We start from the raw sequence: 22,560 nt of genomic DNA, 5'->3' as shown, positions 1-22,560 counted from the left end.
TTTGCCCTACTCTTGTTCTTAATCACAGGCCTTGTTCTAATCATCTTTATTAAATACCGAGAAACTCCCCTTGTCAAAGCCAACAACCGGGACCTCTCCTACATCCTCCTGGTCTCCCTCCTGCTTTGCTTCTTATCTCCTCTTCTCTTCATTGGTCAACCAAGGAAAGCCACCTGCCTTCTCCGACAAACAGTTTTCAGCATCATCTTCTCAGTTGCCGTTTCTTCTCTCTTGGCCAAAACCATCACGGTGGTGCTGGCCTTCCTGGCCACAAAACCAGGAAATCGAGTGAAGAGATGGTTGGGGAAGAGCTTGGCCAACTCCATCATCCTTTCTTGTTCTGCTGTCCAAATTATCATCTGCTCCATCTGGCTGGGAGTTTCTCCCCCCTTCCCTGACTCTGACCTCCACTCCCAGCCTGGAGAGATCATCCTGCAATGCAACGAAGGGGCCATTGTCATGTTCTACGTCACCCTCAGCTACATGGGCTTCCTGGCTGCCATCTGCTTCACAGTGGCTTTCCTGGCCAGGAATCTGCCTGGGGCCTTCAATGAAGCCAAGCTGATCACCTTCAGCATGCTGGTCTTCTGCAGTGTCTGGGTGACTTTTGTGCCCACCTACCTGAGCACCAAAGGGAAATCCATGGTGGCTGTGCAGGTCTTCTCCATCCTGGCCTCCAGTGCTGGTCTGCTGGGCTGCATCTTCATCCCCAAGTGCTACATTATCCTTCTGAGACCAGACCTCAACACAAAGGAGCAGCTCACAGGCAGAGTAAATATAAAAACCTGAGACGTAACACCCTAATATTTAAAGGAATTGTAAAATGTTCTTTCATTTGAAAGTACACATTAATTATTTCCCCTTAAATAGTATTCAGGAGTCAAATAAAACTTGTATGTTTCAAAATGGGAAATTGTTGAATGACTGGAATTCTTCTAGCTCTCTTCCCTTTCAGCTCAATAAAGAGAACTCTGTAAGAGTCATTCAGAGAAATTTTCTGTTCTATTGAATGTGACACCTTATAAAAATAATTCCAGCACTTCTTCCTACAGCTAAAAGTGTGTGTGTGAGAGAGAGAGCAGGAAAAGAGGCCAGGAGGAAGCTGTGGGAACCAGCTTGGTTGCCTGATCCTCTCCCTGAGAATGTCAGAATGATGTGAAATGCCATGTTTGACTGGCTCTCAGCTGAAGAGGGAAATCTTCATCTCTCTTATATAATTCTTTTTTGATTTCCTCATAAAAACCTCCTTTGCAGAAAGAATTCAGCAGAACAACTGTCTGGGATTTCAGTTTGGGGTTGTTTTTATTTGTTGTTTGGTACTTTACACCAAAATAAAAAAATAAAGTAAATAAAAAAATTAAAGTGTGTAAAGAAATTTCCACTGTATATTTTTTCTTTCATCAACCAGAGAAATAAAATAGCAGTTTTCAGGCTGTTTAATTTTCCACTTTACAATTTGTACGTAATTACATCCAGGTCCAAGAAGGGGGTGAATAGAGGGGGGGGACTTCCAGGTTTCTAGGGAGAGGCACCCATGGAAGCTGTTCTGCTCTCCAACCACACAAATTGCTGATCAATTGGGAATCAATGTTTAGTTCTCAGAATGGCTCCTAATTGTGAATAATTTGCAAATTCCATTTTAAGGAGCTAAGAAAAGCTCTGATGGATCAGACCAAGATCAGTCTAAGATTCACAGTGACCACACAAATCCCTCTGGTTCTCCCACAAGCAGAAGGCAGAGAGACTTATGGCTTTGCCCAACATGGAAGTGGTCTTTTCCCACAATTTCACTTTCCTCCTCCAAACCACACAATATTGGACACTCGGCCATCTCACAGTCTAGGAATCCCCAATTCTGGCATCCCACATTAATCTGAGAAAATATTTTCCATGTTTCACAGCCCCAATCCAAAAGTACTAAGGTGGGATTAGAACTCAGGAGTCTCCTAGGGATCAGCCCAAAGTCACTCTGGAAACTTTCACGCCTAAGGGAGGATTAGAACTCAGAGCCTCCGAGACCTTGGCTCAAACTCACCCAGATGGCTTTCATGCCTGAGGCAGGACTAGAACTCACAATAGTCTAATGATTGTCTCAAAGTCACCCATGTGGCTTTTATTTGAAAGCTGGTTTTGAAAGTTTGGATCTCTGCTCCCTCCCAGGGAGCTCCTGGCCCCCCTTATTCCCCCCCCTGAACAAAAGGTTCTTTCTGCCGCTGCTTCCCTTCTCCCCTCCCCCGTCGCCCGAACAGACAGTTGTCACTCAAGCCCCTTTCCTGCCGCCTCCCTCACGCCCAGGTCTGCCTGAGCCGCCTCCCCTCCCCCCGCCTTGTCCCCACAGAAGCCTCCTCGGGGCTGGCCGGGAGCCTCGCCAGGGAGCCGGTGGGAGCGCAGCGGGCGGGCGGGCGAGTGGCTGGACAGTCTTCTTTCCAGCCAGGCTGCAGGTGTGGTGGGCAGGGTCTCCCTGCGCTTCTTCCCTCCCGGGCCAAGTCGGGGCTCCGGCTCCAGAGGCCCCCGGATCTGAGAGTGGGAGGAGCCCCGGGGGAGAGGGGCAGGCGGGAGGCCTCGGGGGGTCTGAACCCAGGCGGGACCCCGAGGGGGCTGCAGGGGGAGCCTCTCTCCGTCTCCCCACAGACTCTGCAAGGCAGGCAGCGAGGCCGGCGAGCGGGTGGGTGTAAATCCCCCCTTTTGATCTGCCTCCAGTGAAAGGGGCTTCCTTTGTCCCTCGCCCCACCGGCCACGCCTACCACGGCACTCCTCCTGCCTGGCAGCTGCCTGCCCAGAAGCCTTGGTGGGGCAGCCGAGGGCCCTTCCCTGGACCCAAAATCCCCCTTTCTGCCTCTGTCAAGGGCTGCGCTGAGGCTCCTTTGCTCCCAAACCCCCCCCCCCAATACCCGGATCTTCTGTGCATGGGGAAGTTGTGCGGGGTGATGGGGAAGCTCAGCCCGTCTTCCCCCCCCAACTACCGACGGCAACATCTGGGCCAGTGAGGCTTCGTACACCTTGCGGGAGACACAAGAGATGGCAACCCTCCAGATGTAGGTGGCAGGGGACCTCCTGCCACTCTTCAGAGACCGAAGCCCTGATCGGAGGAGGCTGTGAGTTGAGGAGGCGCTTAAAAGGAAGGCTGGTTTGTTAATGCTGGATGGATCTAACCCAATAACTCACAGGAGACAATGGTATCTCTTCATTGATTCTTTATTCTAGGCCTGGAGTCCTCCTAGGCCCAATTCAGGGTAAAGGTCACTGACCTCTGTCTTGTCTTTGCAGGCACACATCTGGAACTGCTGGGAGCCCACGTGTAGGACCTTTTTATACACCAGGGGAGGAGTCTGAGGTAAGGGGTTAGATGGGATATGGGGAGGTGCTAGCCCCTGCCTGGGAGAATTAGATATTTACCCTGACAAATCCCCCTCTAAATGTCTAATTAATGGCGGACATATGATATCTGTGAACATACATGTTAGGCACATAAAACACATGATCTACAAATATACACATATTTTTGATGTGAGATATGCGTGTTGCTTTTGAGGTAGTGGCTTTGTGAGTATGTCTGCTGTTTTTTGTTCAGTGTCACAGTATATGGCTTTAATGAACCCCATTTCTGAGAATTGCCTAGCGTGTTTATATTTTATGTCTATGTGCTTTGATCTCTGTCCCACGGCATCTGCTTTTGATATTTCTATAGCCGCCTTGTTGTCTTCATGTATGACTATGGAGTATGTTGGTTCGGCCCAGATGTCAGTAAGTAAATCATCAAACCACACTAGGTTATTTGCGGCTTTTGATAAGCAGACGAATTCGGCTTCGGTGGTAGAAGTGGCCACCAGCTTCTGTTTTCCCGTATACCAATGTATAGGGCAATTGTTTAAGAAGACTACGTACCCGGAAGTGCTTTTTCTACTTTTGGCCTCCCCGGCCCAGTCAGCGTCTGCATAGCAGGTTAACTTGGGTTTCTTGGACAGGTCTGGTTCGAGGCACAGCTGGGCGTTAACACTGTGTTTCAGGTACCTGAGCAGTCTTTTTATGGCATCCCAGTGCAGGACGGTGGGCTTGCTCACGTGTCTGGACAGTAGATTGACGGCCAGAGCGATGTCAGGCCTCGTTCAGTTGGCGATGTAGAGTAGCGAGCCTATTGTCGACCTGTACAGCTTGTTGTCAACGAAGGGTTCAGCTTCATTGTACATGCTCCTTATGAAGTCCAGTTGCATGGGTGTCTCGCAGGGTTTTGCCCCTGACATGTTGCATTTGGATAACAGTTCCATGATTTTCTCTCTTTGTGAGATCCGGAAGCCTTTGTCAGTCTTAATCGCTTGCACCCCTAGGTACTTGTCTATCTTCCCTAGTGACTTCAGAGAGAAATGATTTCCTAACTCGGTAGCAAATTTATCGCATTTGGTCCTTTGCTTCCCTATGTAGAATATATCATCCACATACACAAGAACACCTTCGAATGCTCCTCCCTCTCTCTTTGTGAAAAAACATTTGTCTGCAGAGGTGGCTTTGAAGCCCATGGTGTTGAGAGCTTTGGCTAGACAGTCGTACCACCTCTTGCCAGACTGTTTGAGTCCATATAAACTTTTGTTCAGGAGCCATGTGTTGTCCTTCCCATCGTTGTATCCTGGTGGGGCCTTAACATAGATCTCCTTATCCAATTCTGCGTGTAGATATGTGGTTTGCACGTCGAATTGGAATACTTCCAGCCCTAGGATGGTGGCAATTACTTGGGCGCTCTTGACACTCTCAGCTCTGATTGTGGGGGAGTAGGTATCCGTGTAGTCTTCCGGGTACCTTTGGACGAAGCCTTGTGCGACCAACCTCGCTTTGTAGAGCGTTTTGTTGTCTTTGAGTGTTTTGACTTTGAACACCCACTTGGTCCCAATTGGCTTTTTGTTCTCAGGTGCTTGAGCTGGCGAGTATACCTGTAGTTCTCGGAGGCTCTCCATCTCCTTTTCCATGGCTTGCTTCCACCTTTCCCTTTCTTCCTCGGGGAGGCCGAGCATCTCTTCGTAGGAACTGGGTGTGAAATGCTCTGTGTGTATGGACATGACGTAATCTTCTAGTCTCTTTGGTAACTTGTTCCTACTGGATCTAGTTGGTCTGTCTGGAGGCGTATCTGCTTCATGCAGGCATTCGGCTTCTTTTTCGGTGAGGCTATCTAGGTTCAGTGTGGGGTGTCCTTCTTTCCATTCCTCGGCTTTCAGTTCTTGGTGTTTGGGTCTGTCTGTTTCAGTTTCCTCTGGCTCCCTGGTGGTCAGTTCTTTGTCACTTTGGTTATGTGGTTGCATGTCTCTGCCAAGGAAAATGTCATTGCAGTGGAGCTTTGACCAATTTGAGTGCTCATGGAATTCCGCAGACCTGGACACAATGAATTTGTTATTGCAGTCCACAAATCTGAATCCCTTTGTTCCAGGCTCATAGCCCACGAACCTTAGTCTTTTTGACACCTTTTCTCCCTTCTTCCTTAGCTGTCGGGGAATGTGGACATCAGCTGGGGCACCAAATACGTGTAGGTGGGCTAGGTTGGGTTTTCTATTGTACATTAGTTCGTATGGGGTTTTATTGATTGAGCTTGACCACAACCTGTTTAGTGTGTAATTTGAATAGTGTAGTGCCTCTGACCAGAATAATTGGTTCATTCCAGCGTCCTCCAAAACACACCTCATCATTGTTTGGAGCAATCTGTTTTTTCGTTCTGAGACCCCATTCTGGAATGGGGAAAAAGGGGTGGAGCTAAAATGCAATATGCCCCTCTCCCTTAACCATTTTGCAAAGTCCTTGGCCATGAATTCTGTGCCCCGGTCAGTCATTATCTGTTTGATTTTCGCCCCATGTTGTAGTTCCACCCTTTTATAAAAGTCTTTGAACCTTTGGAATGTCTCATTTTTATGCTTGAGAGAGTACACATAGCCATACCTGCTGTAGTCGTCTACTATGGTTAAGAAAAACCTTTTCCTGTGTCCAATGGAAGGTCTCAGTGGTCCCACTAAATCCATGTGTACTAGCTGAAATGGGTGGTCAGTTGTGCGCTCTGACCTTTTGGGCCTCGCTTTGACCTTAATCTTTGAAGATTTACACACTGAACACTCCAAATAATTTTTGCAGTCCTTTACTTTCAAACCCTCTGTACATCCTAGCATTTTTTCTACAACCGGGAAACTGATATGTCCTAGCCTTCTGTGAAGGAGGTGGGCACAATTGTCATGGATGGGTTTTCCCACGGATACCTTGTTTTTGCCTGGTGACACAGTGTTTGTTTCCTCCTGGGGTCCCCCTCTAGTTTCAGTGTCTTCCCCCTGGTCATGGGTGATGCTTGTGTTTATACTTCCCTCGTTGTTCTCACTGGGTGTAAAGTACGGTAATCCATCATGTGTGGTTACCTTGCCAACCCTTTTTCCTTGGTTGAGTATCTGTACCCTACCTTCCTTGAATGTTACCTCTGTGTCTGTGTCTGTTGTGAGCTTTGCAATGGCTAAGACATTGTGCGGTATTTCTGGCATGTACAGTACCCCCTCTATTTCCCCAACCCCTGGTATATGTACATTCCCTCTCCCTATGACCTTGGCTGTGCTCTGGTTAGCCATTCTGATCTTGAAGTCTGTCTCTACGAGGGAGGTCAATAGATTGGGGTTGTGTGTTGTATGATTAGTGGCTCCTGAATCCAGAAGCCACATGTTCTCATCTGTCCCCTGCTTGGGGTCTGCTTTACCATGCCTGAAGCCGTACATGGTCCCTGGGTTGCTATCTCTGGAAGCATCCCTGCGTTCACTGCTTTTTCTAGGGTTGGGTGACCACCCACGTCCCCGTTCCCTGAAATGTCTGCGGTCTGGTGACCGTCTCTCTCTATATCCTCTGTCCCTATCACCTCTGGGGCAATCCCTCCTTAAATGATTCCTGAACCCACAGGAAAAACACTTTGGGGCAACCTTTCCCCTGTCCTGGAACTCAACCCTTTTGGTGGGTCTGGGGTCCCTTCTTGACATGTGGCGGTCCCTCCTTAAATTATCCTCTGCAATAAGGCGGTTAGTGAGTGTGTCTAATGTTAAGTGTTCTAGACTGAGGCTGTCCAATTGCATCACAAAGTTGTCCCAGCTACTGTCTAAAGAGTTTATGACTGTACTCATCATACTCTTCTCAGTGATTGCTTCACCCCTATGCATTAATTCAGTCCTGGTTGCGTTAAGTTTTAAGAGGTGTTCACTCATGGGGACCCCTGGTCAAAGTCTGGCAGAATGGAATTCTCTGGAAATCCTAGTTGTGGTTGCTCTACTTCTGCTGTAAAAAAGGTTATAAAGTTTTTGTGTCACTTCATGCACTGTCATGTGATTCCCTATGCTTGGGTACAAAGTTGGAGAAATACTGGTTAACAAAATACAAAAAGCCCTGTGGTGGTTACAGTCAATTTCAAAAGTCCAGGGTTTCAGGGGTGGATCTGATATTAGGAAAAGTAAGTTTTCTTTCATAAAAACTATCTGCAGCTGTTGACTCCACTCTAGAAGATTTTTTCCATCTATTTGCAGTTTGGGAAAGTTGACAGATAAAGCCCCAGAATTGTTAGAATGGTTACTTACAGAGGGTAGCTGTCCATGGTTTTGTGAGTGAGGGAACTCACAATATGGCATGGGAATGGCTAGTCTGTACTGACTTGTCTCTATGTTCTGACTTATCTCTATGTTCCTCCCTTCTCTTCCTGCAGGTGGCGTCTGAGCATGTGCGAGGCCCATTTCATGCTGGAGGCCGGCTGGAGGGGAGCTCATGGCTGCAGTTCTCAGGCCTAGGCCTAGGCCTGCTGGTGGAGCCCTTGACTCACCCCTGGTGGGTCTGGATGCATCGTGGGACCCTGGAAGTCGCTGCTGGGCTGTGTAGTCCCTGGCAAAGAATGGCTGGAGGCTCGGGATCGAAACGGTCGTAAGTCGAGAACTTTTGAGGATCAGTGGCGCAGCAGCAGCGGCGGTGGCAATGGCTGGTCCTGATCCGGATGTGCTGGCCCCTGGTCGGTTGGAGAAGCCTGGCAGAGGTCGCAGAGCAGGTAGGTAGCTGGCACGTCTCTCTTCTCTTGGATCCCTCATAGTTAGTGAGGCGGGTGGTGAGTTCGAGTCCTGCCTTTGTTCTGCTCCATAGGCGGTCGGGGTTTCTTGTTCGTCGTGGAAGCACGTTGCCCCCTTTGGTAGTGATAGAGTTGGTGTCTCGAAGCCGGTGGTCACTCTGGTGCCTTCTTGGCCCTCGAGGTTTTCCTTGCAGCTTGTGGTTGGTGCAGGAGGCTTGAATGCGGAGCCAAAGGCTGCTGCTAGAGTCTCCATTGCTTTTTCTATCTCGAGCACGCTAGGCAATTTCTGATTTACTTGGACTTGTCTATTGCAGTTGTTTTCTGGATGCCCCCCATTTGTTTTGGGGCCTTGGCTGTTTCCCGCCATTGGATTCAAATCCCGGCTTCCCATTGGTTACTGGCCATTCCAAGATGGCCACCGGGAAATTGGCGCAAAACTGAGCCCCTCTATGTCCGGGGTTTCTGCGCGGGAATCCTCTTCCCTTTCCCTTACCGGGCTGGCGTCTTCTTGGGTGCTCATCATTGCTCCATGGGTTTCTAGGAGGCCTTGGAGTTTCGTGATGAGCTCTCCATTGCTGATGGGCGCTTCCATCATTTTCAGCAGGGCCATTCTCAGTTCGTCTTCCTCTTGTGGCCCTTCTCTTTCATGGTCATCTGCTTCCTCCCGTGGTCTCTCTTTGCAGAGGAGTGGGCCCAGCTCGATGTCCTGTCCACTTCCAGCTGGGGTGGCTCTTGGCATGGCACCTTTGGGTGTCAGTTGAGCAGCCATCCTCTTGGTGAATGCCCTGGTGTTTACTCTGCTCTTCTTATCAGAGTGAACGGCTTGTTCAGTCATTCTTTAGAGTTATGGGTAACCATCCTCTGCTACCAATTTGTTAGTGCTGGATGGATCTAACCCAATAACTCACAGGAGACAATGGTATCTCTTCATTGATTCTTTATTCTAGGCCTAGAGTCCTCCTAGGCCCAATTCAGGATAAAGGTCACTGACCTCTGTCTTGTCTTTGCAGGCACACATCTGGAACTGCTGGATGCCCACGTGTAGGACCCTTTTATATACCAGGGGAGGAGTGTGAGGTAAGGGGGTATGATGGGATATGGGGAGGTGCCAGCCCCTGCCTGGGAGAATTAGACATTTACTCTGACATTTATTGAGTGTCCACTGGAGGAATTTCTCCCCAGAAAATAGTGGGAGGAAATCTTACAGACAAAAGGATGCACTCATATTTATATATTCCAGGAAAGGAGGAGAAAATGACAATCATACATATGCATATTTCATTTAATAGATGATGTGAGCATGAATATTCAGAATTTGCAAGACTCAAGTTACCTCCCTAGCCTTGTATTGTTGCTACCCTCAAGAAAGAGTTATTGCGTAAACAAAAAGAAACGTCTCAATTGCCACAACAGTTTGGGTGAAATGTACTGAGAAATGAGGGCATGCTAACACGCTCCCATTTCTCCAAGAAATTTGTCTCCTCACAATCTTCCACACACCTTTTATTTATTTCAAGAAAAATAGTTGGCCCACTCATTCATGCAGAACAGCGTGGATCATTGTCTACATCTGGAGTGTGGAAAATGTTAAAAGTTGACATTCCTGTCTCACATTTACACATTTCTTCTGGCTGTAAGCTGCTCCTTTATGAAGAATTCAATAATTTCCAAATTTGAAACATATAGATATGATTTTCTTTGATTCCCGCATATTATCTAAATGGAAAGAATAACTCCTTTCAAATAAAATAAATTTTAACAATTCTTCCAATATCACAATGGTGTTATATCTCATGTTTTCACATTTGTTCTGGCTGTGAGCTGCTCCTTTGTGTTGAGGTCTGGCCTCAGAAGGATAATGTAGCACTTGGGGATGAAGATGCAGCCCAGCAGACCAGCACTGGAGGCCAGGATGGAGAAGACCTGCACAGCCACCATGTATTTCCCTTTGGTGCTCAGGTAGGTGGGCACAAAAGTCACCCAGACACTGCAGAAGACCAGCATGCTGAAGGTGATCAGCTTGGCTTCGTTGAAGGCCCCAGGCAGGTTCCTGGCCAGGAAAGCCACTGTGAAGCAGATGGCAGCCAGGAAGCCCATGTAGCTGAGGGTGACGTAGAACATGACAACGGCCCCTTCGTTGCATTGCAGGATGATCTCTCCAGGCTGGGAGTGGAGGTCAGAGTCAGGGAAGGGGGGAGAAACTCCCAGCCAGATGGAGCAGATGATAATTTGGACAGCAGAAGAAGAAAGGATGATGGAGTTGGCCAAGCTCTTCCCCAACCATCTGTTCACTCGGTTTCCTGGTTTTGTGGCCAGGAAGGCCAGCACCACCGTGATGGTTTTGGCCAAGAGAGAAGAAACAGCAACTGAGAAGATGATGCTGAAAACCATTTGTCGGAGAAGGCAGGTGGCTTTCCTTGGTTGACCAATGAAGAGAAGAGGAGACAAGAAACAAAGCAGGAGGGAGACCAGGAGGATGAAAGAGAGGTCCCGGTTGTTGGCTTTGACAAGGGGAGTTTCTATATACTTAATGAAGATGATTAAAACAAGGCCTGAGTTTAGGAAGAAGAATAGGGCAAAAGAGACCAGGATAATGCCCAGTTGTTCCTCATAAGACAGGAAGGTTATAATTTTGGAGATACATTGGACTCTGTCCACATTTGGATATTTATCATCTGGACACTTGGTGCATTTTTCCGTATCTGAGAAAGAAAAAAAGCAATATTTCTTTAATATTCTGTCCTTTTCTCTTGCAAGAAAAACCTTCTTTGGATAACAGCTGATACCACAGACATTTTCCAAGAAGAATTTCTTTACTATTTCATTAAAAAGAGCATAAAAAGGATATCTTTTTTCCTTTAAAAATGTAGCTAGATATATGAAGTTGAGGGAAGTCCTAGGATGTTAATTATTTGTGTAATGTGTAGAATCTTCATAGGAACCTACATTATTAGAGGTAAATAATGAATCATATAATCTTTTTAGGCAAACATCCTGAGTCCTGCCACATGGCAGTTAATATCTTGGACTTGGAGGATACCTACAGTATCTTGTAACATCTGGAAGCAATATGGAATTAAGGAGAAACTTCCTATCAGTGTGAGCAATTAACCAGTGGAACAGCTGGCCTCCAGAAGTTGTGGGTGGTTCAACATTGAAGGTTTTTAAGAAGAGACTGGACAGTCACTTGTCTGAAATGGTATAAGGTCTCCTGCTTGAACAGGAGGTAGGATTAAAAGACCTCCAAAGTTCCTTCTACTCTATTCTGATTGATTGATTGATTGATCTACATGACTGGCAGACTATTTGTGTAATGAGTTCCCCCCATAACTATCCACAGCACCAGATTATGGCCCAGTGACATGTTCTCAGTGATCCTCAAGGGGAGGATTCAATATACAGTGGATTTCAAGGTCTTTCAAAAGGTGGACCTAAAACAATTCATCTACTTTCAAAGATCTCAGATGTTCCTAGAAAGGTGAATTTAGCAGCACATATCCAAACTAAAAAGCAGAAGAGATATTTCCTCTGCTGTTAGTAAAGCTTGCCCAGTCTGCCACCCCCTCCTCCCATCTCTTTCCCAGCCTCCCCTTCCAAGTCGTTTTGATTTACTTCCCTTTAGATAAGAAATTGTGCAGGTTAAAAATAAAAAACCCAGGTGAGCTTCAATCTATTTTTTAACTTGCACTTTCATGAAAAGGTCCTGGATGGATCCAGTTCCACAAAGCCTCCCATTTTCCTCTGTGTGACCCACCTTCCTGAGTGGAGAAGGTCCCCTCCGGACAAGGAACGCAGTCGTAGCAGCAAACTGGCTCTCCTTCTCGAGCCCTCTTGACAAACCCAGGATGACAACTTTCCACACATTTGGCCTGAGGCAGGGACTGAGCAGAAAAACAAGGAATGCCAAAGAAAATATGTTAGGACTCTTCATCCATGGAAAATGGAGGTAGAAATGGATGGAGACAAGTAGCCTCTGGTCTTCACTGAGGTAAATAGGAAATCTCTGACTACTTCTAAACAGATGCAGGAGATAAAACAACTGGCAGATTCTTCCTTTAATTCCTACCTTTTGCTTTCAGAATTTAACAATAAATTCAATTTATTACAATAAAGTACTTTTCTACTTAATAAAGTCAAGAGAGATGGAATTGAAAAAAGATTTAAGTATTATGATATATTCTTATTAAAACTGAGAACAAAGTTTACTGTAAAAATTTGAGGACGCTTTTATTCCATTAGATTTTTTAACGTAGAATAAAACTATGATGAAGAAAGAAACCTCTGACCAGTAAGATCTTGAAAGGTTTCCATAAAACATGACAAAGCCACTCCACTTAGGTCCCATCTGTTGAAGAACTTCCATTAGATGACACCACCTGTCATGGGAGGCCAACCACCCTGGACCACCCTGGAGACTCGAGGCTTTGCCCACTTAAAATGGGACCTCAGGCTTTGGAAAACAGAGAAGAGACACCAAAATTTCTCTCACCTTATTGAGCAACTTTAGCAGTGAAAGAGCACCTCCTCTGATAGTAAGTCTCTGTCTTTGAAAATATGCAAGAGTCTCTTCTCTGGGATACCCCTTGGGGAGAACCAAGGAAGCCTGAAAGGCCAGATCTGCTGTTATCTCTCCATTTTGGTCCAAGTACAGTTTAATGCTGGAAATATTCCAAAATTCATTCTTCTCCAGAAAGGGATGAAACTAGAATGGGAACATCCAGGAATTTGAAAAACAGAATTTGTTTCTTATCCCACATTGAATCTTTCTTCTACAATTGTGTAATCTCCCAATATGGTTAATTAGGATACAAATGCTGTCATTATCTTCAAAAGTGAATGAAAAAGTTTGAGAAAAATTTGTCAATCATATACTGACAAAATATAGAGAAAATATAATTGACACAATTGGTCAATTATAGGGAACATTCTAGAGCAGATGACAAATAAAATGAACAGAGAAAAAAAAAAGATGAGTCATAAACGCTTTGAAAACAAGAGGTTGATTCCCAGAAAGCATGGGTTGATCAAGAAGAAAGTTGTCAGGCTAATCTTCTCCCTGGTCATCCTGATGGAAAACACCTCCAGATGTGCTAATTCTACTTAATTGTAATGTGACATTAACAAAATTTTGCAGATCTGAAAGAACAAATCTCCCACCAACTCTTTTCTCAGCCTGAAAAGTTAGCCAGGATCCTTTCTGAGTTTCTTTCTCTCCCATTATGCAGCTGCAGGATTCTCCCCTCTTCTCTGATCCTTCCCTAGGCAGCCTCTCTTCCCCTCATCCCAAAAGTCATTCTCACACATCATTGCACTTCCTAAATAGGTTATGGGAACTCTGGTGACATCACTGGATCTCAGGAAAGGACTCTGTAAGGTCCGGCCTCTCCTCCTCATTCGGGAAAGTGCAGACTCTTGAAACTTGGCCTTTCAAAAGGAAGCTTTTATTGGGAAGGAGTGGTGGAAGGACGGAATCAAAGCAGGCTCTGAGGGCCCTCAGGCAACACAGTTAGAATAAAGGAAAGTGGAAACCCTCCCAACAGTCCAGTGGGGATTCAGCCAATCCGCAGGTGTGAAGATGTTATTGTACCCGCGGCTCTGAGAAAGTGATAAGGGAACTTTCCCAGGGTCCTCTTCCGACACATGGCCCCCCCTCCCCTTACGCTCCCCAAAAGGTGAGAAAATGCCAGGCCGCTTAGGCGCCAGGCTAAAGGTTATAAATCAATGGGCTGCAGGATACAAGATACATGGGGGGGAGGAAAGGGGTAGAAGGTAAAGTATAAATGTAATCCGGGGTCCCCTCCTTCCCCCAAAGAAAGGCAGATTCACGGATCTGACAGACTCACAAACAATTGTGTGATGTGATTAGAAACCTGAGGGACGGATGGTATGATAACTAAGTGGATAAAAACTGTCTTCAAAATGATACACAAATAATTTTTAACCCTTTTAAATCTTTCCTATGAAACCTGAAGGTGATGGATAACAATTTGCCATTGGTCATCAATTTGTCTAAGTTGTCATTAATACAGTAATTAATACGATCTTAGAATAAGCTAATTTGATGTGATTTAAAGAATATAAAGTCTTACAAGCCTTATTTGAAACGTCATTTAAAAAGTTTGATGAAATAACAATGGTCTTAAATCAACTTAAAGATGATAATCAGAAGCAAGCAACAATTGTTGAATCGGATGGATTGAATGGATGGATGGACTGGAACTGAATTTGCTGCTGGCATCCCTGAAGGAGGAGTCTGGTTTGAAGGCAGGCTGCTTGGAGATGGCTGGAGAGGCCATGGACCCTCAAGACTCAAAGTGGGCAGAACGGATGACTGCAGAAATGGATTCTTTCAAGGAGATTGAGGGAGATTGGGGAATGGACTTGTCATATTTAACTGGAAAACAAATCTTAAGAGTCATTGAGTTTCAATTTACAGGAGGTCCTGTGACTTTGGGGAATGGAAATCAGTTGCTGGGAAAGATCCTAATTAAAGTTTTAAGGAAATGAAATATTATTAAGAATCAAACAAAGATATTGAATCATGAACAGATTCAGGATGGATCAGAGATAATGATTGTGGTGGTCTGTGGTAGATAAGAAGCCCCTGCAAATTGTCTGAGAGTTAAATACAAAAACAGATAACAGATAATTTTAAAGTTTTGAAATTTAACTTTATTGTTGGATTGCCTGTTAACTCCTTTTTTTATATATAGCAGATAGATGACAAGTCAGGTAGTTGCAAATAGATGTGTAGTTTATAATTGTGGGCCTATTTTGCAAGAGGGAGAAACTATTATTGCTGTATTGTATTCAACTGGGGGGACAATATGCATGTTTTTGTCTGTTTTTAATGCACAATTTTTTAAAAAAATGTTTTGTGTAGGGGGTTTTTTTGTCTTTGTAATTGCTTGATTTTCCAAAACTTGTATTTTACCTTTTTGAATAAAATAAAATTTAATAAGAGGAATATCAAGCTTCCAGAAAAAATATTTATGATTAGGACACAGAGAAAGGTGCATGAGTAAAAAGTAGTAGAAAAATATCTGATTTTTAGGAACTAGGACTTGACTAACAATAGAATCTCCTATAAGAACACGAATGATGGACTGGAAGAAAGATGAGGGATACCAAACTTGATAGGTGTGTTTGTGGAAATGATCTCAAAATCGAACAAGGAGAAGAGCTGAAGATCAGGAGGCGTCTGGGAGCCCCTTTTCCAACTGACACAATCTCTCGGTTGGAGAAGGGAGGATGCAGCCCTCTTCCAATCACTGACACAGGTTACACACGAGTGTAAGATCTGCTCACTATTATTCCAGAGTGTCAGACACAGAAAAATGAATTCAGTTACAAGAGAGGAGATTTTAGCTGAATGAGAGGAAAAATATGATAAAAGGATGAGCTGTTTTAAAGGTGAGCCAATAAAGCAGAGAAGTTCAATCTCCTCTTCATGGATTGTCTGAGTGCAAAGACGGAGCAGCCATCAAGAGAAGCTTTAACTGGGATTCCTGCAGAGAGGAGGGGTTGGGCTAGAGCAGTGGTTCTCAACCTTCCTAATGCCACGACCCTTTAATACAGTTCCTCATGTTGTGGTGACCCCCAACCAGGGGTGGGTTCTAAATTTTTTTTACTACCAGTTCTGTGGGCGTGACTTATTTTGTGGGCGTGGCTTGGAGGTCATGTGACTGGGTGGGCGTGGCTAGCTGGTCATGTGACCGGATGGCCATGGCTATGTGTATAGGGACTACTCAGAGGGCTGAAAAAAGTAATTTCTGACAGGTCCTCGCACTTTGGACTGGTCCTCTCACTTATGACCATCCTCACATTTATGCCTGTGCAGCATTCTTAACAACTGTGTCACTCATTTCACAACTGCTTCTCTTCACCATGGTGACAAGATAGGGCAAAAACCGTAAATTGTGAGGACAGTCGTAAGTTCGAGGACTGGTCAAAAGTGCGAGGACCAGTCAAAAATAACTTTTTCAGCCCTCTGAGTAGTCCATATGCATAAAAGGATACAGCAATAGAGAGGGATGAAGGAAGGGAAGGGAAATTAGAGGAGGAGGGAAGGTAAGAGAGGGAGGAAGAGAGGAGGAGAAGGAGAAAGAAAGAAGAAGTAGGGAGAAGAAGAAGAAGGGGGGAAGAGAAAGTAAGAAAGAAAGAAAAGAGAGAGGTGGTAGGTTTGAGGAGAAAGATTGCTGTACAATAAAAAAGATGAAAGGGAAGAAAGCCAACCCCAAACAAATATTAAGATATTAAGATAAAGAATGAATTGTTAAACTTTAAAGAATAAAAGAGAACAAATAGGAATAAATAGCAATAATTAGAAACACACATACAAACATACAACGTATTTTCTTTGAACAGAGTATTTGGCCGGTTCACAAATTTAAACAGTTGTAGGAAGTTAGCACCCACCCCTTTCCTAGAAAAATGAAATATTTTGGAAAATATTAAAAAGGCAGAATATTATATTTCCCTACCTGGGTGAGAAATGGAGAAGCATATTTTACAGACAAAGCAGCTCCCACCTTCCTGCCCCCCACCCTTTGTTAATGGGCCAGAGGCAGAAAGTCAATCCTTTGTCAAAGGACATTTGCAACACAATAGCAACAGAAACTAACACAATGGGCCCCATCAAGCCATTGATCCTGTCCACCATTAAACCATCTTTCCAAGCAGTCTCCATGTTTCCAGTGTCTTTTTCCCCACTTGGAGCAGAACCCAGAAGGATATTTCTTCCAATGCAGTATTTAGTCATTTCAATTAAATTTACAATTTCTATATTTCCTTTTTACCATATTTATTCCTCATCTGGATGGGGAGGAACAGGCTCAAGCTCAACCCTTCCAAGACTGAGTGGCTGTGGCTCCCGGCATCCCGATATAGTCAGTTGACTCCATCACTGACTATTGGGGGCGAGTCATTGGCCCCCACAGAGAGGGCTCGCAATCTGGGAGTCCTCCTGGATATGCAGCTGTCCTTGGAGGAACATCTGACGGCTGTAACCAGGGGGACCTTTTGTCAGGTTCGCCTGATTCGCCAGTTGCGGCCCTTTCTTGATCGGGATTCCCTGTGCACAGTCACTCATGCCCTCGTCACCTCTCGCCTTGACTACTGCAACGCTCTCTACATGGGGCTCCCCTTGAGGAGCACCCGGAGGCTCCAGCTGGTCCAGAACGCAGCAGCGCGGGTAGTGACGGGAGCAGCATGGCGCTCCCATGTAACACCGCTCCTGCGCGAGCTGCACTGGCTCCCAGTTGTCTTCCGGGTGCGCTTCAAGGTGTTGGTTATCACCTTTAAAGCGCTCCATGGCATAGGGCCTAGCTATCTGCGAGACCGCCTGCTGCTACCGACGACCTCCCAGCGACCCGTGCGCTCCCACAGAGAGGGCCTCCTCGGGGTGCCATCAGCCAAACAATGCAGGCTGGTGACCCCCAGGGGGAGGGCCTTCTCTGTGGGGGCACCTACCCTCTGGAATCAGCTCCCCCCAGAGATAAGGAGAATCCAAGACCTCAGTGCCTTCCGTCGCGCCCTTAAAACCCATTTATTTAAACAAGCCGGGCTGGCTTAAGATGAAATTTTTAACTGTTTTTAAATGTTTTAAACGTTTTTAATTGGTAAATGAGTTTTAATTGGGCCAAATTTATATATCTTTTAATTGTTTTTAATATTTGTTCTGCATGTTTTTTAATCTGGCTGTACACCGCCCTGAGTCCTTAGGGAGAAGGGCGGTATAGAAATCCAATATAAAATAAAAATAAATAAAATAAATCTATTTTTTTAAAAAACCAATATTACCCTTCATCCTCATCTCTAATCTTAATCAAATTCAATTTTTCCCTTCTATTCTATATTATACCCCTTCCCATTGTCATCTATTTTTATATCCATCCTCACATTGGTTAATTATGTAATACAGTTGTTTAATACAAATTCAACATTTTAATATAAATCAATTAGTTATATAACTATCTTTTTTGTATATTAATCAATATGAACATGAATATTCCAATTATTTCCATGCAATCCAATTTCTTACAAATCAATTAATTATATTTACCAATAATAATAAACCAAATAATTTCCCCCATATATTCCTCCAAACCACAACTTAACCATTTCTGCTTTCAGAAATATACAATTAATAGTATCTCAATTATTACAATTCCCTAGTTAAATAGAGCTTTTTTTCTTCTGTGTTTTAAAATCTTGAACCTCCTCTTGCCCTAAATTTCCCATTGTTTGTAGTTTTGCACCTACCTTTTTTGGTGAGGAAAAAGAAAAAGAAATCTCTCTGCCTCATTTTGTCATGTTGCAGCCTGTTTACTTTCAATTTTGCTTTTTCAGCATAGCTAGGGGGAAAAAAATCTGCTCCAGGAATTTACCTCTTTGCAGCTAGCTCTTTGAAGCCCCGCGACAAGAATTTAAAGTTTTTTTTCCCTCTAGCCATCAGCTGGGACTCCGGAGGCAGCAATAGATTGGGAGTGGGCAGAGGGTGAGGGTGAGTGAAGGCGGGGGGGGCGAGAGAGGGCTTTGGCGACCCCTGTGAAATGGCCGTTCGACCCCCAAAGGGGTCGCGACTCCCAGGTTGAGATCCACTGGGCTAGATAGTCTCAGGGTCTCCTCCAAATTTATAAAGGTTGTCATGCCACAACATGTATCTATTGTGCTATTGTTGCTCTAGCCCCACCTAGTGGCCGGGGGCAGATAAGCCTCACTGTATGGTCTGAAGCCAGACTCCCTTTTCTCTCAGCCTTTGGAGGAGACGGAAGCAGCCGGTTTGACCGAGACACATGGTCATCCGGAGGCCTCCGTCCCTCACACGGAGCATCCCTGGAGAGGTTCCAGCTGCTTCTTTGTTGGCTGTTAGTTAATGCTGCCTATCTCCTATTTATATTTGATTCTCACTCTTTGCATTTCCTCAGTTTCTCCTTTTCTCCCAATGAAACACCCAGATCCACCCCAAGCTCCCTTTCACTGGAGGAGAAGAGGGGGGGTTAGTTGCCTGTTGAGCTGCATACAAACCCACCTGCAGTGGGGACAGAACAAAGGGGAAATTCCACCATGCTCATCACAAACCCACAAATACAGGAATTTTATTTAAAAAAGAACACAGCATTTTCAAATTAGCACAGTTTAATATCAAAATGCCATGGTATCTACTCTTTGGAACCATTATTCCCTGAGAATTGGCCAGATCTGTTGAGATGGTTCCCCTCCTTCTCCTCTGGATTCCTCCTCCAAAGGATCTAAGATTAGATGAATCCATATTGGGACCCCCATACCTGCCATGGCTGCAGCCTTGGAGACCCCAAATTCTTTTCTCCCTCCTTCCTTCTCCTCCTCCTCATTCTGGAGGAATAAGCGGCATTCAAGGCCTGGGCCAGAGTTTGAATGAAACTGTAACATTGATAGTTATTTGGGATCTGGAACCTGTTCCTTTTCTCCTGGGTCTCCAGTGGGGCTTTCTGGGTGCATCTTCTGCGGCTTTTGACAGAAAAGACATTCTTTGAAAGAGAATAGCGGAAATAAAGATCTTGAAACTTTTCTTCCACAAAGAAATTGGGTTCAAAGGCAGAATCCATTGGCCTTTCTTTTCCCAGATAACCAAAGTTCCAAATACTATGGATGTATTTGAGAAGTCTACGCTTGTTCATTGGATACCCTGCAAAATTTGTGAGGATCCAGACTTTCCCTTCAATGGGTCCTGGCAGACGCATAAATGTTAAATGGAAAGGAAGAATTCTCTCCAAAATGGAAATAAATTCTATGAAGTGAACAAAGACGTTGACTTGTCTCCACTTAGAGAGGGAATCCCTGAGGGCTGTTGTGTATCCAGTTGCTGAGAACAGTTGTGATATAACCACACAAATTCCATTCCTGACAAGCATAGGAGGAAAAATCCTCATGAAATTCTCTCCATTTTCTGTGTCTGAAGCAAAGAGGCCAATCAGGGTCCATCTGAAATGGAGGAGCAGGTGGACAATTGCTGGGTACTGGAATCCTTCTTTGGGATTCATCTGGTGGAAAAAGGGGAATTTACTTTTATCACTCAGAGCCTCTGAAGCAGTTTCAACTTTGATCTGAAAAAGCAATGAAGAATGCTGTGTTACATTTAGGATTAGATCAAGTCGAAAATATTAGATTTTAATAAATCCAACCTGGTTCTCCTGAATGTATTAGAATAGTTTGTTAATCAGACATTGTTTAAAATATTAAAGACAGAATATTAGCAAGATTGTATCATAATAATGGAGAATAATAAGCAAATAAAAAAACTATAAAAATGTAAATCATATTACTGTATCACCCCTACAATTTATTACAATTACATTAACACATGCAAATGCCAACTGGAGTATTCTATTCCAATAAAGGGCCTATTAAAATTTTCAAGGATTGCTGCATCTTTTTTGCTTCTCTATCCCAGATTCTTTCTGGAGGAAATTTTTTAACTTCTTTCTCCAGTTATACAAGAAAAAGGCAAACCACAAAGCCTAATAAGATTTGTCAGATGCATAATCCAAGTTTGGTCTTTCATTGAAGTTTTGTCTGTTCCAACAGCCACAATTTTTAGAGTCTGTCAGTTTCCATAGATTAAATTTTATGCCAATGCCCATATTTTCTGAATTTAGACAAAGCAGAAATTGTGTAAATTCCCAAATCAGCTCTGAGGGCAGCAGCTGGAGTCCTTTTGTCCACCCCAAGATCCTCCTCAGAGGCTGAGATTGGGTTGGTTCTGCTGGTGGTTTCTCTCTGGAGCCCCAAACATCAGATTGATGTAAGAACATGGGGGAAAACTGGGCCTCCAATACTTTAATCATTGGGGCTGAGGAAGCTGGAGAGCTATGAGGTTTTCATTTAAGCCCCACTTTCACTCCTGCCCTTTCTCTAACTGAGCTCCTTGGATGGTGAGGGAGCCAAGATTCAGGCTCAGAGCAAACTACCCAGGTAAGGAAAGGTGTTACTTGCTCTAATGGCTGACCATCTATGGCTATGATGTCATTTCACAAAGACCATAACTTTTAAACTTGCTTTATAAATTATCAGATAATTATTAAAACAAAACTATCCAAGTCTACACAATCCAATGTGTAAGTATGAGAATATCACATTATCTGTGTAAATCAGTGTATTCCAATAGGAATTTAGCAGGCTAAACATGTGTATATAACAGAATTTATAACAAAATAAAAGGATTGGAAGGGACCTTGGAGGTCCTCTAGTCCAACCCCCTGTTCAAGCAGTAAACCAGACATAATAGCAGTAACTGTGAGAGGGATCCTGGAGTCTTAGTGGATAACCAATTAAATATGAGTCAAGAGTGTGCAGCGGCAGAAAAAAAAGCCAATGCAATCCTAAATTGCATTAACAGAGGGATACAATCAAGATCAAGAGAGGTACTAATACCACCCTATAAAGCCTTAGTAAGACCACACCTAGAATTCTGCATCCAGTTTTGACCACACTATTAAAAACGATGTTGAGACTCTAGAAAAAGTGCAGAGAAGAGCAACCAAGAGGATTAGGGGACTGGAGGCTAAAACATACAATGAACGGTTGCAGGAACTGGGCATGGCTGGTCTAGTGAAGAGAAGGACCAGGGGAGACATGATAGCAGTCTTCCAAAATTTGAGGGGCTGCTACAGAGAGGAGGGGGTCAAGCTATTTTCCAAAGCACCCAAAGGCCGGACAAGGAATAATGGATGGAAACTGAACAAGGAGAGATTCAACCTGGAAATAAAGAGATAAAGTTGCCTTCAGAAGTTGTGGGAGCTTCATCACAGGAAGCTTTCAAGAAGAGACTGGAGCATCATCTATCAGAAATGGTGTAGGGTCTGCTTGGACTAGATGACCTACAAGGTCCCTTCCAACTCTGTTAATCTGTATCTATCTATACTATTCCAGACAAGAGGCTGTCCAGTCTCTTCTTCAAAGCCTCCAGTGATGGACCACCCACAATTTCTGAAGGGGAGACGTTCCATTCCTTACCATTAGGAAATTTCTCCTTAGTTCTAGTTATTTCTCTCCTTGATTAATTTCCATCCATTGTTTCTTGTCTTGCCTTCTAGTACTTTGGAAAATAGGTGGACCTCCTCTTCTCTGTGGCAGCCCCCCCAATATTGGTACATTGGTATGATGTCACCCCTCGTCCTTTTCACTAGACTAGACATCCTGAATTCCTGCAACTGTTCCTCATATGTTTTATTCTCCAGGCCCTTAATCATCTTTTCTGCACTCTTTCCAGAGTCTCTACATCTTTTTTATAATATGGAGACTAAAACTGGATGCACTATTCCAAGTGTGGTCTTGCCAAGGCATTATAAAGCGGTACCAATACTTCATACAATCTTGATTTTATCCCTCTGTTAATGCAACCTAGAATTGCAATGACTTTTTTGGCTGCTGCTATAGATTGCTGGCTCATGTTTAAGTGATTGTCCACTCAGACTTCAAGATCCCTCTCACAGTTACTGCTATGGAGCCAGGTTTCACCTAATCTGTAAGTG

At 44.4% G+C, this 22,560-nt stretch overlaps 1 long non-coding RNA gene across 1 annotated transcript in view; it reads left to right on the top strand.

The window, feature by feature from the left end:
• LOC148112027 (uncharacterized) overlaps positions 1 to 22,560 on the top strand; it is a 449,893-nt gene that overhangs the window by 159,636 nt on the left and 267,697 nt on the right. The gene's annotated exons all lie outside the window — the stretch shown is intronic.

Source organism: Pantherophis guttatus, chromosome 15 (assembly GCF_059756535.1).
Source record: "Pantherophis guttatus breed Tessera chromosome 15, ASM5975653v1, whole genome shotgun sequence".
Taxonomy (NCBI): domain Eukaryota; kingdom Metazoa; phylum Chordata; class Lepidosauria; order Squamata; family Colubridae; genus Pantherophis; species Pantherophis guttatus.
Note: the sequence above shows the minus strand (reverse complement) of the source record. Positions and strands in the feature narration are given on the sequence as shown.